The sequence below is a fragment of the Ursus arctos genome, unplaced genomic scaffold (assembly GCF_023065955.2).
Source record: "Ursus arctos isolate Adak ecotype North America unplaced genomic scaffold, UrsArc2.0 scaffold_29, whole genome shotgun sequence".
Lineage (NCBI taxonomy): Eukaryota > Metazoa > Chordata > Mammalia > Carnivora > Ursidae > Ursus > Ursus arctos.
This window is the reverse complement of record NW_026622974.1, coordinates 33607841-33624897: the sequence shown is the minus strand read 5'-3', so window position 1 is coordinate 33624897 and position 17057 is coordinate 33607841. Positions and strand designations below refer to the sequence as shown.

The following is a 17057-nucleotide window of genomic DNA, read 5'->3' as shown; positions in this document are numbered from 1 at the left end:
ATTCTTTATTGCTATGACTCTCAACAATCTATTTTTACTATTTAATTTCTGAGTGAAAGCAAGTGTCACTTCTACAAAATGAATGATGTGAAATTATTACTTGTATCATCTCTTTCTCTGCAAGTAAACGCATCCAACATTTACGCTTAGTTTTCTATATGATATCAACACAAAAAAGTAAGTGAATTTAGTTTGTTAAAGAAACTTAATCAATTAATTATATCACATTTTGAAGACCAGATACTGTTAATTAAAATTTTCATTTTTATAGCATATTTTTGTGGCGTGACATAGAAATATAATAGGAACAATCATAGTCTTTATTTATTGGACATTTTTATTGAACGTTACAACAGAAGAAACTATCTTTGAAAATGCAAGCTATCATTATTTTCCATGTCTATAACATTATATGATTTAGTTGTGAGGATTCTACCAAATAACCTAGAACTTAATCAAATGAGACTTTTAAGGTGTGATAAAAACTTGAGTATTTAAAAAAATATTCTAAGTTTGGACCATTTCCCATCTAGAGAACTAATTTATATTAGTTCATATAATAAAAAGGAACACAAAAATAAAAATAATGCTCACTGGGGTAGGAGTCAGAGACATCTTCACCCGTAATAGACAGGAATTTGTAAGCAAACATATGCACAAGGAGGAATGTAAAAGAAGAGTAATGGAGAAAAGAATAAGTAATATATAAATTCTCAGAAGGATGATGGAAGAGTATGAAAAACTTTTACAAGTTTCTCTTTATACTGTCTTTAATATTTTTGACACAGCTAAAGTTTTGTCAAGTTTTGGCAAGTAGTGAGTTTACCAAATAGCAAGTAAGGGTTCTCTAAACTATATTTCTAAGTTGGAACTTTTAAAAAGTTGCAGCATTAAAAGTAATTACTATATGCAAAAATCAATGAAGTAAATTTAAAGATCACCAGCTGAACTCTTATTTTAGATATAAGCAAACAGACCATCAGGGTTAATTGAAGTCATGGAGATAATCCTGTGAGTTACTGGTTGATCTGGGGATGGAACCCATGTGTTTGAGTTCCTCTGTCTTCACATTACTCCATTGTCACACTAAAGTAAAATATTTCCACTCATCTGTTTAAACAAACGTTTAAAAGCTCTTTCCTTCTTCAAGCAATTGCCTTCAACTACAGCAAAACTTATTCAAGAGTCACCTGTATCAGTTGTCTCCCAACTAGGGTAAAAAAAGCCTGGAGAGTATGCAAGACTAGTCATTGCACTGCAAGCAAACATAGTAGAATTTCCACTTCTATTTGCTGTTATCGTAGACAACAAAGAATTACACTTCCCAATGTATTTCAAACGTCGCAGTCACACATGCTGGGTGGCAATTCCTCTGTTTGCTCAGAGAATCATAGTTTGCTCCTGTTTCCTGCCCCTTACAAAATTGGCCCAGTTTGGATGATAGGTTATATGATCCATGTAAAATTTGTGTATATATGTATACATAAAAATACTCTGATGGGAGTTGGACAACCTGGAAGTGTCCACTCAATCACTGTTTCTCATTTGATCATATCAGTGCATTTTAACACATTATTATTAACTAAGCATAACAAAGATGGCAAGTGCCTGAAAAATATTACTGCAAAAAAATCTGTAAATCAATGTTTGTAACAATAATGTAAGCATGAAGAAACAATCAGAAAGTGGTGGAAGAGGGACTCTCAACTACATATGTTCATGTAGTTCTACAGCTGTTTGTCAGCTTTCACGATTTGTCATAATTCATTTCATTATATAATGAAAGCTGAAAAGAAATCAAATATAGAAATTATTAAGAAGACTTCTTGAAATATGAAATTACATCCATTATCATTAATTTGAATCTTGCTCTAGAAATCTATATTAACTATTTGATTTATAAACATCCTGACTAGCAAGATATTTAAAACGAAGAAACCAAAAAGTAAAGGCATCACTTCCAATTGTTTCACAGCAATGCTTAGCAAGTCAATGTATAATCCAAGTATTTACAAAGTATCAATAAATATCACTGATTTCATTGAGCTTTAGAATAAAAATGATAGTAGTTAGCATTTTTTGAACACTTGCTATGTCCCAGGGAATGTTTGAATACCTAATGTATATGGATTCATTTGGTCTTTGAAACAAGTCTGTAGGGGAAGTATGGCTATTATTTATCCTTTAATTGATGATAAACTGAATTACAAAGAATTCTTTTTTTAGAGATGTTGTTTATTTATGAGAGAAAGAAAGAGTGAGAGAGAACCTGGGAAGAGGAGCGGAGGGACAGGGACAAGCAGACTTGGCGCTGAGTGTGGAGCCTGACGTGGGGCTCCATCGCAGGACCCCGAGATCATGACCTGAGCCGAAACCAAGAGTCAGATACTCAACTGACTGAGCTACCCAGGTGCCTTTGAATTACAAAGATTTTTCAAAGTTTTCCCCAGGTCACAGCTATTATTTGTCAGAAGCGATCTGGGAGATTTTTAAAAATTATATTACTGGAGTAGTATATTGATATAATCCATATAAAACCACTTATAAATGTAAAACATTTTAGATTGACTCTGTTTTTTGGTCTGTGGAAATGAAAAACAAGAACAACCATCTCTATTCTTGGAGTTTAATCTACAGATTTATTTGTGGAAATAAGAAATGATAATATATGTTTATTCATTGTAGCATTATTTGTAATGGCAACACTTGAAATTAAACCAAATGTCCATCATTTGAGGATTAAACAAATTACAGCAAAAGGTAAAAAAGACAGACATGCAAAAGAACTAGGACATCTTCTACATATAGGTATATTGTTAAGTAATGAAAAGATACAAAATGATGTGTATAATAGACTGACTCCTTTGTAAAATGATAGGAAACGATCTATATTTATATTTGTATATACATTCATAAAGACACTCTGGAAATAAATAAAAGGGAAGGGAGGAACTAATAACTGTTTACTCTGGGCAGTATTAAGGAACCAGCTGGCTGCCTGGGAGACAGGAATGGGAGAGAGATTTTCACTTTATATCTTGGGGTTATTAACTATGGTCTCATATTGCCTATTCAAAATTAAGTTAGCTGAAAAATTAAAATGCTATGAAAACTATTGTATCACAATTGATCGTACTGGCAAAGACAGGCCAAAAATTTCAGAAAATAATTTGCCATAGTAGGAAATTAAGAATGAGAGAAATAGGATATACACAACCTTTTTCCTGTTCTAGCCTCAATGTCGGGGCCACCGAAGGGAAAGTAGGGGAATGGGACGTGTTTTGTCATGAAGCGACAAAGATTATTGAGCTGGCAGCAGTGCATGGACTCTAAGACAGTGAAATGCCCACCCTCCATTTCCAGGAATGAACATGAGGAGATTTGTCATTCTCCATAAAGCATGAATGCATTCATCATTTTCCATGGAGCAGGATTACAAACCCAGGTTCTAGTTAGACGATCCTAGATGATCTTCAGACTATTATGCTCTCTTCTTTAGAATAATCCCTACTTCTTCAACAAAGTCTATATATGAATATCTGATTAATACCTTCCATTTATATATTATTCCCAAGTTGATTATTCTTTCTCAGCAGAAACAAAATTACCCTTGCCTCTGAACTTCAGAATTTTTGACTCCTCAGAATTATCTCTTTTCATCCCCCAAAGTCATCAAGCAAGTAAACCTTGCTGTTTTTTTTCCTTTTTTCCAGCTCACTTTCTTCCCACTAAATTCTATTTTAGATACTCTTATTACAGCATATAAAGAGTACAATCTCTTCTCAAAATTTTCTCTTTTTTTTTAACATGTCATTCAAAAAAGAATTCCCAATAGTTCTAACCTCTTATGAGGCTTAACGATGAACCTATGTCATATTATTGATTCAGTGTGATGGCAGTACTGTGCTCACACATCAGATAAACCAAAGTTATAGAAAAATTATCTCTGTTCTCTGGTCTTATCTATGTTATTTTATGCTCAACTGACCATGTATTATTTTCAAATAAGTAAACATAAAATATTACTATCTTCAATAGAATTTTCCAAATACAATAGAAAAAATAAATTAAGAACAGGTATTTTGGAACAAAGATAAATTGAGTAGAGGAATGTCAGTTGTTAACTTTAAATTGGGTCCTGAAGGCCAATGATTCTGAAGTAAAGGAGAAACTGAGAAACCATTGTATACTCATAGTAAAGACTTCCAATATCCCTATCCTCAGAGTCCAGGTTGTCTGCCTTATAGGTCTCATTAACAAGGTCCTTTGGTCCTCTAGTAACTAAATTTCCTTAGGTGATAACCAAGAAAATATCCTCTTTGTGCCAATTCCTGGTGCTACAATGCAGTGTATTACCAAAGCATATTAAATACGACAGAAATATGCAATGTGCACGTTACATATCTCAGCACCATTTAATTTCACATTTGCCTTTACTATACTACAAAAATAATAAAAAAAAATCTTGAAAGTAGAAATTGGATATTGTTAACAAAAGAAAATAACAGTTTGAAAACAAGCTCTCTCTTTTTAAGTTCATTTATATTGGGAAAATGAGGATTACTCTAAAATTAACCAAAAATAGTCATATTCGTTAACCCAAAATAGTCCTGTCTGTTAGATAGTATAACTTCAGTATGACCAAAGTGATATTTAGTGTTAATATGGAGCAAAATGAATTGCAAATGAGTTTCAGAATTGAAACTATGTCCCATTGTTTCTGGCACATTAAGGTTTACCTTGTCAGTGTTCATTAGAAAGGAAGCTTATATCAACTCTGAAAATAATTATAGATTTCAGAGAGCATGTTATTATATTTCTGAAAATATTCCAAAATGAATGCAAGTAGTGAGTCTCCCAATAATTAGAATGGAAAGGGGGCATTACCATTGTAAAAGAGTCCTCACACACTGGTTGAGAATCCATTGTTAAGTGCAGACAAACTCTATGTTAATGGAAAGCATTTAAAACTTATTTTCTTCTAATGTGCCTTTGAAATTATAATAATGTACCAGAAGTATTCATTGTACAAATCAGCTATAATTTAAATTTATTTTTTTTAAAGATTTTATTTATTTATTCGACAGAGATAGAGACAGCCAGCGAGAGAGGGAACACAAGCAGAGGGAGTGGGAGAGGAAGAAGCAGGCTCATAGCGGAGGAGCCTGATGTGGGGCTCGATCCCATAACGCCGGGATCACGCCCTGAGCCAAAGGCAGATGCTTAACCGCTGTGCCACCCAGGCGCCCCTAAATTTAACTTTAATTTTCTCTAAGGCACTAGTTTATGGCCTGATTGAAAATCTGGACAGATTCCATGAAGTCTTTGCTGTCCCTTAGGTCATGAAATGTCCTTAAGTATAAGGTAGTATTGGTTCAAAAAATTCAGATACTTAACTTCATTAGTAATCAAATCTTGAAAATTCACTTAAATCACTCTTTTTTTCTCTCAATTTTATAGATAACTGAAATGGCAAAAGGGCATCTTCTCAATTTCCTTGCATGGGTTTCTATCTGTTCTTCTTTATCTTATCAACTGTGGAGGAAGGAATGGAGGAGGACTGACAGCAGGAACGGCCTTATTTGACCAGCACCATCCAAAATGGCACTGGCTCGCTCACCTAGCACTTGGCAGCTGTCTAAACTGCTGCTGCTTTTCATGAGGAACTTCATGGCTTCTTGAAAAGATTTCTTCTTACACAGCATATTTTACCTGCAAGTCCTTCTTCTGGGGTAGACGACTGGATCTTCTTTAGCTGGGTATTTATAGCTTTGTTCTTAGGTTCTGGAAATCCAGAGCTTTCCCCCCAACATGAGTGGGTTTCCCGCTAGCAGTGAAGAATAGCATGCTTGCGTGCCTTTGCATGGAGATCATGTATAGATATTGGGAAATACTCAAACTTGCTGCAACAAATTCCAGAAGCCCCAACGTAGCACTCTGTCTGTGCTCACCATCAAAGGATCCAGTCAGGCAGTCTCTGGCCTTTTCTGCTTTCCTGGTGAGTCAGATTGTTCACCGTGTCCATAAAATTGTGAGGCCATATATTAAACTTTCCAATGGTTCCACTAAATCCCACTGAAGCCCCTTTTCATAGGCTGGTGAGAGGAAAAGTATTTCCTATGTTACCCCTGAGAGCGGAGGGGGTGAGCAGTGGGACTAAAAACTCACCTACTGTCCCCAGAACCTTCTCCTAACCTTCAGTTCTATTCATATTTTCTTCAAACCTATTGTATAGGCTGAGGGCGGTCAGCAAAATGTCACACAGCTAGTTTTCTTTCATCTCTTTTTCTAAGTCTTGCATCATCGCCTCCCTTTCAATTGTGGTATTCATTGTCATGGAGCCTAAACTTAAAATGTGGCAATCATTGCTCCATTTTTATATCCTGCTAACCTTGCTAAGCTCAGGGCCATGCAAGTCGAACACACAGAGCTCTGATTTTGGTTCGTGACTATAATTGTACTGGAGAAACTTGAAAAGACAGTGTGTTCCACCATAACTCCAGACACTGCTGACATGTTTTATGGAAATGTCAGGGTAATATGTTTTTATCTGCTAATTATAAATTGATTGTAAAATATTTTAATATATAAATAAATACTTAAGTACTGTAAGATAAATAGACACATAAAATGAAAGAACACATTTTTACTTTTGTAATCGGGAAGGTATTATAGGGAAATAAGATAATGTGGCTTTTGAAGATGTCATCTGAAATCCACTCAAAATTGCTTAATGGGAGTTAGATTGTCCACCCCTCACAGACACTAAGCTAAGTGTTGTCCTGAACACAAATGAAAGACTGGCTTTCTGCTTGTCTTTCTTCTTGACTAACACTGATGGATGATAAACAGTCGGCATCTGCCTGCTCTCCTACAGAACGTTATGTTACCATCAGGTTTGAGTCACAGTTACTTGGAGGTTATTATCATTGTTTCCAAGCTTAGCTAAAGATCCCTGACAGCACCAGTAGCTCAAACTTTTTTTTTTTTTAAGGTTTTACTTACTTATTTGTGAGAGAGGGAGAGTGAGAGACAGAGCAGGAGTAGGAGTAGGAGGAGAGGGAGAAGCAGGCACCTGGCTGAGCGGGGAGCCCGAGGTGGGGCTCGATCCCAGGACCCCGGGATCAGGACCTGAGCAGAAGGCAGACACTCAACCAACTGAGCCACCCATGCGCCCCATAGCTCCAACATTTTTGAAGTTCTTATATGACATGGAGGATTAATGTCGGTAAGGATAATGCTTTAAAGGTACCTTACTGATTGGTAGTTAGACATTTTCAGAAAGTTAGAAGTAATATAATGAAAATCATTTGGGCAGACAGTAGCTTGAATGCCAGATTCAGGATTTCAGTGGAATGCAAATCAACCAAGCCTGAAGCTTCACTGTTAGAATCATTTCTACCTGGGGAAAACTCACTCTTCTGAAGAGTAAAGAGAATAGAAGAGAATCTTCTTCCTCTTCTCACTTTATGTTGACCCTCCTTATAGCTCAGCACAGAATTTCTCTTTATCTTTTGTACATCTCTTTTTATGAATTTAAGCACATTCATGTTTTCCCTAAACCTAACACCTCCATTCCTAAACTTCATCTATGCATAACAAATCATGACCACATATATGTCGCGGAGCTTAATATACAAGAGAGCAAGATCCTGCCCTTTGACCAGTTTGGTCACTTCCACAATTTATGAGATAGATAATCTTGGATGGGGTACTTAACCTCTATCAGACTCAGTTTCTTCAGCCGTAAAATATGAAAGTGATTATAGCCTTTATTTGCTTTGTTAATGAGATACTGTAGGTGAAGTCCCTAATACAGTTTTAACACATATTAGGGATTCAATAAATACCAATGGCTTTTCTTCTGCGCTCCATAAATAAAACAGTATTCCAGAGAAGAGAGAGAGAACTTCCATCTCAAGAATCAAGGCATGTTTGATGGAGAAGGTGTCACTTACTCTGAAGCTTGAAGCATTAGTACAAGTTGGACTTGTGAATAGGTAGGAAGCTCTCAGAAAGGAAGTGGCATGAGCAAAGGGGCAAACTTAATGTCTTGGAAGTGAAAAGTATGTACGTAGTATTACCCATATTTCAATTTGTAAAAAGCGTAATATACATTAAATCAGCAGTAGAGAAAATAACGAGAGGGCGCTGTTTAGGGTATTGAAATCTTCACTAAGGAATTTAAAACTAAAGTTATAAAGAACAAGGGGGAATGAAGCACGAGAGACTGTGGACTCTGAGAAACGAACTGAGGGCTTCAGAGGGGAGGGAGGGGTGGTGGAACGGGTTAGACCGGTGATGGGTAGTAAGGAGGGCACGTATTGCATGGTGCACTGGGTGTTATACGCAACTAATGAATCATGGAACTTTACATCAAAAACCAGGGATGTACTGTATGGTGACTAACATAATATAATAAAAAATATTATTATAAAAAAATAAATAAAATAAAGTTATAAAGAACAGTAGCTGTTGAGGATTTTTGTATGGTGTGCTCAGATGTGTGTTCATGAAGAAAAATCTAGCAATAGTGTATTTAGAGTATATTTAAAGTAGCTGAGAAGGATGGGTTTGGAAAGCTCTGGTGGAAATGAGGAGCGGTGGCTACTAGAGCCACGGTTCCGTCAGGAATCTCACCTGCCCACCAGCAAAACTAATGGCGTTGCTATGCATACATGGAAATTTAATACTGAATCCCCACTTTGTGTTCTGCCCGGGCAATGTTTACTTTCCTTTTAAATATTACGTTTAATAATATATTGTGAGTCATTTAATTAGTCCAATTCTGATTTGAATTCGTCATCGATACCGAATCTTGCTGCCCCAGCTGTGGTTCCTCCCTCATTCGGTTATGCCAGAAGCTAATCATTTGCCTCAGCCATATATGTCTACTTATATGGGTACCATTTATTCATGTCTTCCACATTCTTATCCTATTAATTGCCAAGTCCTTTTGTTTCTGCCACCTGTGTATGTCTTAGAGTTATCTACAAGTGAAAAATGCAAGACTGGCCTCTGATTTTTTCATATGTAACATCAGAAACTAGAAGATAGTCAAATATCATCAATAGATTTCTGACCAAAAAAACCTGTGCCCCGAGATATCATTTAACAAACTGATTGAAAGAATTCTAGGAAATTATTTTCCACTTATCCAATCAAAAAAAATATTTGAGAAAATTATTTAATGTAATATTAATCAGCCAGAACAGAGAATTCAAATGAGAAAGGCATTCAAGATGGAGAAAGGAGTGGAAAGAAATTGTAGAAAGTTCATTAGAACGCAGACTCCATAAGGGTAAGGGTATTTGTTTTGGTTGTGGCTGCAGCCCAGTGCCTAGTCCCAGCCCAGTCACAACAATGAGCATTCCGTGATTATCTGATAGATGACTAGATGAATAGATGACTATGTATTGTGTATCTCCTTTGGTCTATATAACATGTAATTGCGTATAAATGGAGGATACTAGATTTTCTGCTACCATGATGGATAATGTAGAAAAATTTCTACTATAGAATAGATAAAATATCAGAAAACCTTATGCCTTAGAGTTAGATAAAGTATTAATAAATATGTTCTTAAATTCTGTCTAACAAGTGAGAAGAGGGGAGGGGGGTGTGAAATGGAGATCACTTGAATGGTTTCTTCTTATTAGGATGTAAGGGAAAGCAGTAAGAGGAATTAGTATTAGATAAACAAAAAGCTGGCATCTCGTTTTGATGTAAAATAGAGTAAGGTATGTTTTAGTATGAATTCTGAAGAAGGGAAAGTAAATAAACTCCTACATCTACGATGGAAAAGTAGAACGATCGAACAAGTAATAATGTAAAGATATAGAAACATGATAATGGAAAAATAAAACAACTAAAATAAAGTAAATATTCCTCATATTAAAAGCAAGTAGATTTTATCATTAGAAGGTAGAGATGGCAAGATTGGATTGAAAACCAATCATTTGTGCTATTTACAAAAACGCTAAAGATAATGTACCTAAATAGATGAAAATAAAGGAATGCTCACCGAGAAACCAGGAAATGCTCCGAAAATGGGAGGAGAAGCAGCAGTCTCATTAATACCAAACAAGGGAGAATTTAAACAGGATGTCATTGCGCACTGATACGATTCCGTGTGAAAGGCACCACAGTAAAACTCTATAACATAAAAATAGAGCTAAATAAACAAAGCAAACACAGGTATAAATTCTCACGAAGAACAAGCAAAGCCTACAGTTTTTTTTTCCTAAAGCACACAGTTACATAGAAAGAGTTCAACTAATTAGATAATCTAGCAGCCAAGATACAAGTGAGGATATAAGAAAGTGAATAACCATTCCAAAAAAATACATATATATATATGTATGTAAGACATTGCCTCTTTCACAAAGGAAGTATATATATTCTTATACCCTGGAACATTCACACAAATTTAATTAGCTACTTGGCCACAAAGAAAACATTAACAATAGTCTTAGAGCCTGCATATTCTGGTTAAGAGCCAATACAGCTAGAAATAAATAGTGTTGACCAAAATATATCACACATACAAATTAAGAAACACACCACTACACAACCCCTAAGTCAAATACGAAATCAAGAGAGACTATCATGCACAACACAGGAACAATTTACATTAAAACCTAGTGACTGTAGACAATTCAAGGTTCAGGGAAAAAAAAGTATAACTTTAAATCCTTAATTATTATAGAAGGAAAAAATTTTAAAGGCGCAGAGTCATAACTAAAAAATTAAAAATAAGAAAAACAAAATAGACCAGAGATTAATTAGGGTTATAATCTAAAATTAATGAACTGGTAACTACACACACACACACACACACACACACACACACACAGATTTAACAAGATAAGTCCAAAAGCTAGTTTGAGAAGACCAATAAAATTAACACCTCATAAGCCTGATTATGGAAAATGGAGAATACGAAACTAAGTAAAGAAAAACTGTATGAAACTAGTATAAAGGAAGGATATACAGCTATCGCCATAAGAAACCTTACAGAATTTTTGAGATGATTGTTAAATACTAGTCCAGAGTTACACATTGGAAAACCTTTGGGAAATATAAGATTGTCCTGGGATATATAATTACTAAAAATTTCCAACATTAAATGGAGACTTGAACAGTTTAATTACAGAAGAGATTACAGAATTGATTAAAATTCTGTAATGTAAAAGGGCACAGTTTAGATGAAGGTCACAGCTGCATTTTAACATTTTAAAAAAATTCAATACTATTTAAAGAATCTCCCACCTTGGGAAATAATGAAAAAGTCTCCAGTTTATTGTGTAATGCCACAATAACTTTCATTCCAAAACTCAAAGTAATATAAATAAAGAAAACTATGGAGGAATTTCATTTATGATCATGAAGTCAAAATCTTCAAAATAATTTATTACAATAATAAACTGTTATTTGCTGCTAATTGCTTCATGCAACTTTGTTGCCATCTACCAGAAATTGTCAAGATAAATATATAAAGTTAATACATCTATCTTGTGAATTATACCCCCTAGTGTTGTACAGCACAAACCCCGCACCATCTTATGGAGTAAGCCTCTCGCACTGACACCTCATTCAAAAATCTATTTCAGATGGACAAAGAATTTATATGTCAACATTAAACAGGAAAGTGTTACAAATAAATTAAGGATGTGGAAGAATTCTTAACCGAGACTGGAAACCTAAAAGCTTAGAAAACAACTAGAATGTAATGATTTATTATAAATTAAGGCTTTTTATGATAAAATATTACAAATAATTTCAACAGAATGAAATATATTGGGAAGAAAACACTTGTAAACCCAAATGAAATAAAAAGGTTTTATATCTAGAATATGCAAAAAGTTCTTAGGGATTGAAAAGTATACAGCCAATACAAATAAAAACTGGCAGCAAATATATAAGTATAATTAATTTATGGAAGAGTAAGTCCAAAAGCTAAAAAACTAAATCCAAGTAGGAAAAAAACATGACAGCTACTTTAATTTTCATTTTGCTAATTGATAAAAATAAAATCAAGTTATACTCTATTCTTTCTTAGTCATCAGATTAGTAGCATTTAGGAAGAGCTATGATATCTATGTCATGATTGGGGGTAGAGAGGCTTGTGGGGAAAGGGTAGTTTCACATATGGCTGGAAATGTAAAGTGTTATGGTCCTCATTGGAAAGCAGTATGACAATATCTCTTAATATTAAAAATAACTTAAGGTCTTGACACAAAAAATCCATTCCTAGGAATTCAATCACATGGAAACAAAAGCATCAATAAGTAAAATAAGTCAATTAATTAATTAATTAAAAATTTAAAAAACAGCAAAAACCCTTTATACGAGTATGCTTACCTTGTAGTGGATGAAGATAAATTAGAAAAAAGTGAATGCAATTCAGTATAGAAAATAATAATTAATTAAGGCACAGCTATCTCCATGAAACATTTTGCATTTGTTAAAAAAATAAATCAGTGCATACAAACTAACTTGAAACGATTTTCAAGTGCATTCCTAGGAGAAGATAAAATGAAGAAAAGTAAATGACGAAAAGTATATTAAATGATCCTATTTTGTAATTAATAACCAAATCTCCCCTATCTTGGCTAATTTGTATCTGAATTTGGAGGAAAATAGGGAAAGAGAAAAAGGAGTTGTTGGGGTGCAGAGAAGTCTGAGGCAGGAAGTCATAGGAACAGAAGACAGGAAGACAGAGTGAAAACAAGAGTAAGAAAACGAAAAGTGAATGTATTAAATAATTAAAACATACAGAACATACATTTCTTGAGAAGAGACATATGCTTTCAAAACAGGTCGTAAACATTTGGTTAGCAGTTTTCTAGTTATGCATTTTCTTGCGGGATAAATCTACATGTTCTCAACATGTATCAGTTGTTTGACTAAATGAAACTAAGCTCATGGTTAGGGTCTGGAACTCTAAGCATTACAATCCGTGGACAATTAGTCAAGTATTGGAAAAAAATCTCCGCATACGACTATACTTTACGGTACTTTCGTAAGGAGAATGGCCTAAAGGTTGAATGCCAAGGTCTGTCTGTGTTCTCTCAGGGACAGTCTTCCTGAGCGGACCTTCCAGGTGGTCTGAAATCTGTGTGAATTTCAATCGAACTGCAGGTTTTCTTTGCATTTCTGGTGATAAAAGCAGCTTTGCAATTGTGTTTTGGGACTCTTATTCTCACGAAGACATTACCATATTCTGAATGAAATTCAACATTTAAAAAATAATCCTTCGTGTTAAGCAGCATCTGCTGAATGCAGCGAACTAATAAAAATGTCTGTCTTTCTCCACAGAGCACCTCTTGTGTCACAACTGATCACATCGGCAAGTGAATGAAGACTGTGATATTTCCCACTAATAAGATTTTCGTAAATCAAACGCCTCTGGAAACGAAATAAGGCTAGAATGCTATTGAGTTATTACAATATCTCAGCCGTCTGCTAACGGCCAGTCTATAGCAGAAGTCTCCTCTTCATATGTTCCCCAGATTGGATTAATTCTACAAGACTATTCATATCTCAACTCTAGTAAGAAAGAGTGTGTTTTCTTGGTAACTCCTGGTAGGAATTCCTTGGCTGCCATTCAACATGAGAGCCAAGCTGCGAAGACGCCGTGCTCAGGGAAACCGGCATCTACGTCTGGACTTAGCTCATCAATAAATTACCAGAAGGAATATTTCCTTTCTGTCACTTGGGAGCCACAGATGAATTCGGCTTGTGCTTACTGCTTGGTCGTGGTCAGGCCCAGGCCTATCGGAGTGCAGGGAAGGCCGGGCACAATGACTCATTCAGGCCTGAGCACAAGGAAGGAAATGCTCTATGGCCAAAATGCTATGTGGAGTCCCATTCAGAGCACCACACATTTCCCTGAAACTTGCTTAGGAAAACATTCTAATGCTGTTTTTAGTGTGTTCTATTTGTCATTCTGAAACACAACACATTAGTTACTTTGAACTCCTGGGCACTAAAAATATTTAAGTTACATAAGCAGATTGAGTGAAAGAAAGACTAAATGGAGCTTTTAACTCAACACACTCAAAAGCATCTCCTTATTGCCCTAACGAATAGTGAAGCTCTTGTAAACGGCTGTGGAAAGCCCTGCCGACAGCCAGCCAGACCATATTGGACAGTGCAAAGAAGCAGCAAAACCAAGATAAACAGCCGTGCATATTTTCTCCTGCTGGAATGAAAAGCAATGTTTTGCAAAAATACATACTCTTTTTTCCTATTACTATTACAATTCTTGCATGACTTTCATGTCCAATTGTTGGCTCACTCAGACTTGCAAAATGTTTGAGGGTAGAAAGGAAACAGAAGGAAGCGATATTGCTTTTGTGTTCTATTTTGTCCCATACGCACTTGAAAAGCAGACACCATGTAAATATAAAAGGAAACTATTGAAATTTGCTTGTCCTTTCACTTTTTTTTTTTTTTTTTGCCTCCATCTTTGTTTTCTTTTATGTTTCTGGAGCTTTGATTCATAATCTTGAATCTCTTAGTGTGGGTCTCTATCTTCGGGAACTCTGTGTAAGGCCTCCACTGCCAACGTTGGGGATTGTACAGTTATTAGTGCAACTGGTTTTTTTTTAAAGATGCATATCGTCTGCGTGTGTGATATGTATGTGGGATATATTATGTAAGAGTAATGAGGGATTCTTTAGTGGGGCTGGGGTTATAAACAAGCTTTATATTACACATGTGAAAGTAAGTTGAATAGGAGGAAAAGCAGAAGAAATGGCATCACACATATTCACAGTATAACTTCTTTAGCATTTCTGAAAATAAGTGTGAAATCCTTCAACACGCACACACCCCAATAAAAGAGAGGTCAGTAACCTGAATAACTGTTTCTTTGCAGTACCGACTGAAGTGCTTTACTGGAAATAAAAGGGGGAAAGACTTGGTGGTGGTATTATAAGACTCATGAAAAGTCAAAAACAAAGAAACAAGTTTTAAATTAAACTTTGTTGCTTGGTTTTTAATTTGGCATTTGGGGTCAAACGTGTACAAAATTCAAAAGGAGGCATAATCGGAATTTTTAAAAAAATCATATTTATACCTAAGTAAATTAGACAATTTTCTGTTACTTCGCTCTAAATATAAACACAACTTCACACCATGCTAGTTTCTCAAAGGAGGAACTCAAAATTTTCTTGCTCCGGGGGGAAAAAAAAACCCAAAACACAAGGCAGCCAAATTAACCTGCATAGCAATAAAAGAAAATAATTGTACAACAGATATTTCTTAGAGGGGAAATATTTTCTAAAGCCTCTATATTTGAAGAATAATAAAAAAAGAGATGGTATTAATTAGTGGCAAACGCAGATGTGAAATAAAATGAGGAGGGGCACAGGATATAGGAAACTATTTGAACTATTTTAGCACTTGAAAATGTCAGACAATTTATTGAGGATTTATTCACTTGGTTTGGAAGGTCCTAGGGACTGGCTATAAAAACATCTAAGAACTGGTGCTGTTTTAACTGAGTCAAACAGCAGTATGAGCGCAGAATACTTTTCAGGTTATTTTATGACACTAGTAAATGAAAGGGACAAATTAGTTACTGTCCTTTTAACTCTAACCCCATAGATAAAAGCCAAATAATTAGGAAGGAAAGCAAAAGTTAAATCAGGAAAAAGGTCCTTTTGGAAAATAAACTCTTCTCTTTGTATGCCTCAATGCCAAAGGAAGATCGTACCCAGTTAACTTCTTCCAAATATCTGCTTTAATTTCAGGGAATTTTTGCATGAATTTGTGATCCTTCAGTTTTTAAAAATCAAGCTAATCTCAGAAGTACTATCCTACTTCACAGGAATATATTCATGATATATGAGATAATTTACATGTTAACTACTTTGAGATCTTAGGAAACAAGGAGTTAAGGTGATTTTTTAAATCGGTTTTAAATGGACACGTTTAAAATATTGAGTAATTTATAGGAATTGTTATTCAGCGAATTAAATACACTGACATTCTTCCTCTAATCCAGGTTTGATGATGTTATGGAACTACCCCTCCCTACAAGAAGACAGGCTATCAAGCATATCGTAAATTAATGAATCCCTAAAGCCGGGGTCACGGTTTCGGAGTTCAAACTCGCTACTACGTTTTTAACTTCCTCGCCTTATTATCAGCGCATTAGCTCATCCACCACAGGAAGCGTGTTTTAAAACAAAGCCAACCTTTGCCTCAGAAAGCAGCCTTATTTTCAATGAAAAGTTTTGGATTTTCCAATTCCTTTAACACCATAACCAAGGAGAAGTCATTTCACGTTATTGGGCATAGGCTACAACACGAGTCAATATTATTTTCCTTATAAAAACCTGCAAGTGTTTACACAAACCCTTTATGAAATTCATTAATTAATCTTGTGGTGCTCTTGTAGACACCGATGTTTTCCCCTCCTGTTCAGTGATGAGAAGGCAGACTCAGAGAAGGAAAGAAAATCCACATTTTGAAAAACGAAAATATTATTTTAGGTTTTTTTTTCTCCCCTCCGGGTAATCTGGGATTATTACTGTGAGTTGCTTACCACCTTTGTGCTGAATGTTGGCGTTTGCCGTGTGTGCGGAAAGTGAATCATCTCATCTCTGGGTGTTGAATATTTGTTTGTAGCTTCAAATTTCAGAACAGTCATTGTGCAGAACGCAAGAGGGTGTGTGCCACGAGAACTGTTACAGAGTATTCAAATAAGACATGTTTCAAACCCCACTTATTCTTTTCTCTTACATTTCAAACAAAATAAAATAAATAACGTTGTTAAGGATCGTTTTAGAGCTAATGACGACTCCGTTTCCTTATGAATTTGCTTCACACTATCTCAGAGAGTGCAAAGCTCTGAAGCTTTTCCATTCTCCTGTCCTGATTTTGGATTAGCTTTTTACTTGACAGTGATTTAGAGAAAAACGAAGTGCTGTAATCGAGTAACTTTATCCAGGTCACTGGAGCGCCCTGCCTGCCTTCTTCCCTTCTCAGCTTTCCCACCCACCACACACACAGACACACAGACACACAGACACACACACACACAC

General features: G+C 35.4%; 1 long non-coding RNA gene across 2 annotated transcripts in view; it reads left to right on the top strand.

Annotated features, from left to right (window-relative positions):
- The window catches only part of LOC123001477 (uncharacterized), a 427451-nt gene extending 412997 nt beyond the window's left edge, over nt 1-14454 (top strand). For both annotated transcript variants that reach the window (XR_008956189.1, XR_008956190.1), the window contains one exon: nt 13321-14454. This is a non-coding gene — a long non-coding RNA (uncharacterized LOC123001477). The remainder of the gene's footprint in view (nt 1-13320) is intronic.
- The last annotated feature ends 2603 nt before the right edge of the window (nt 14455-17057 follow it).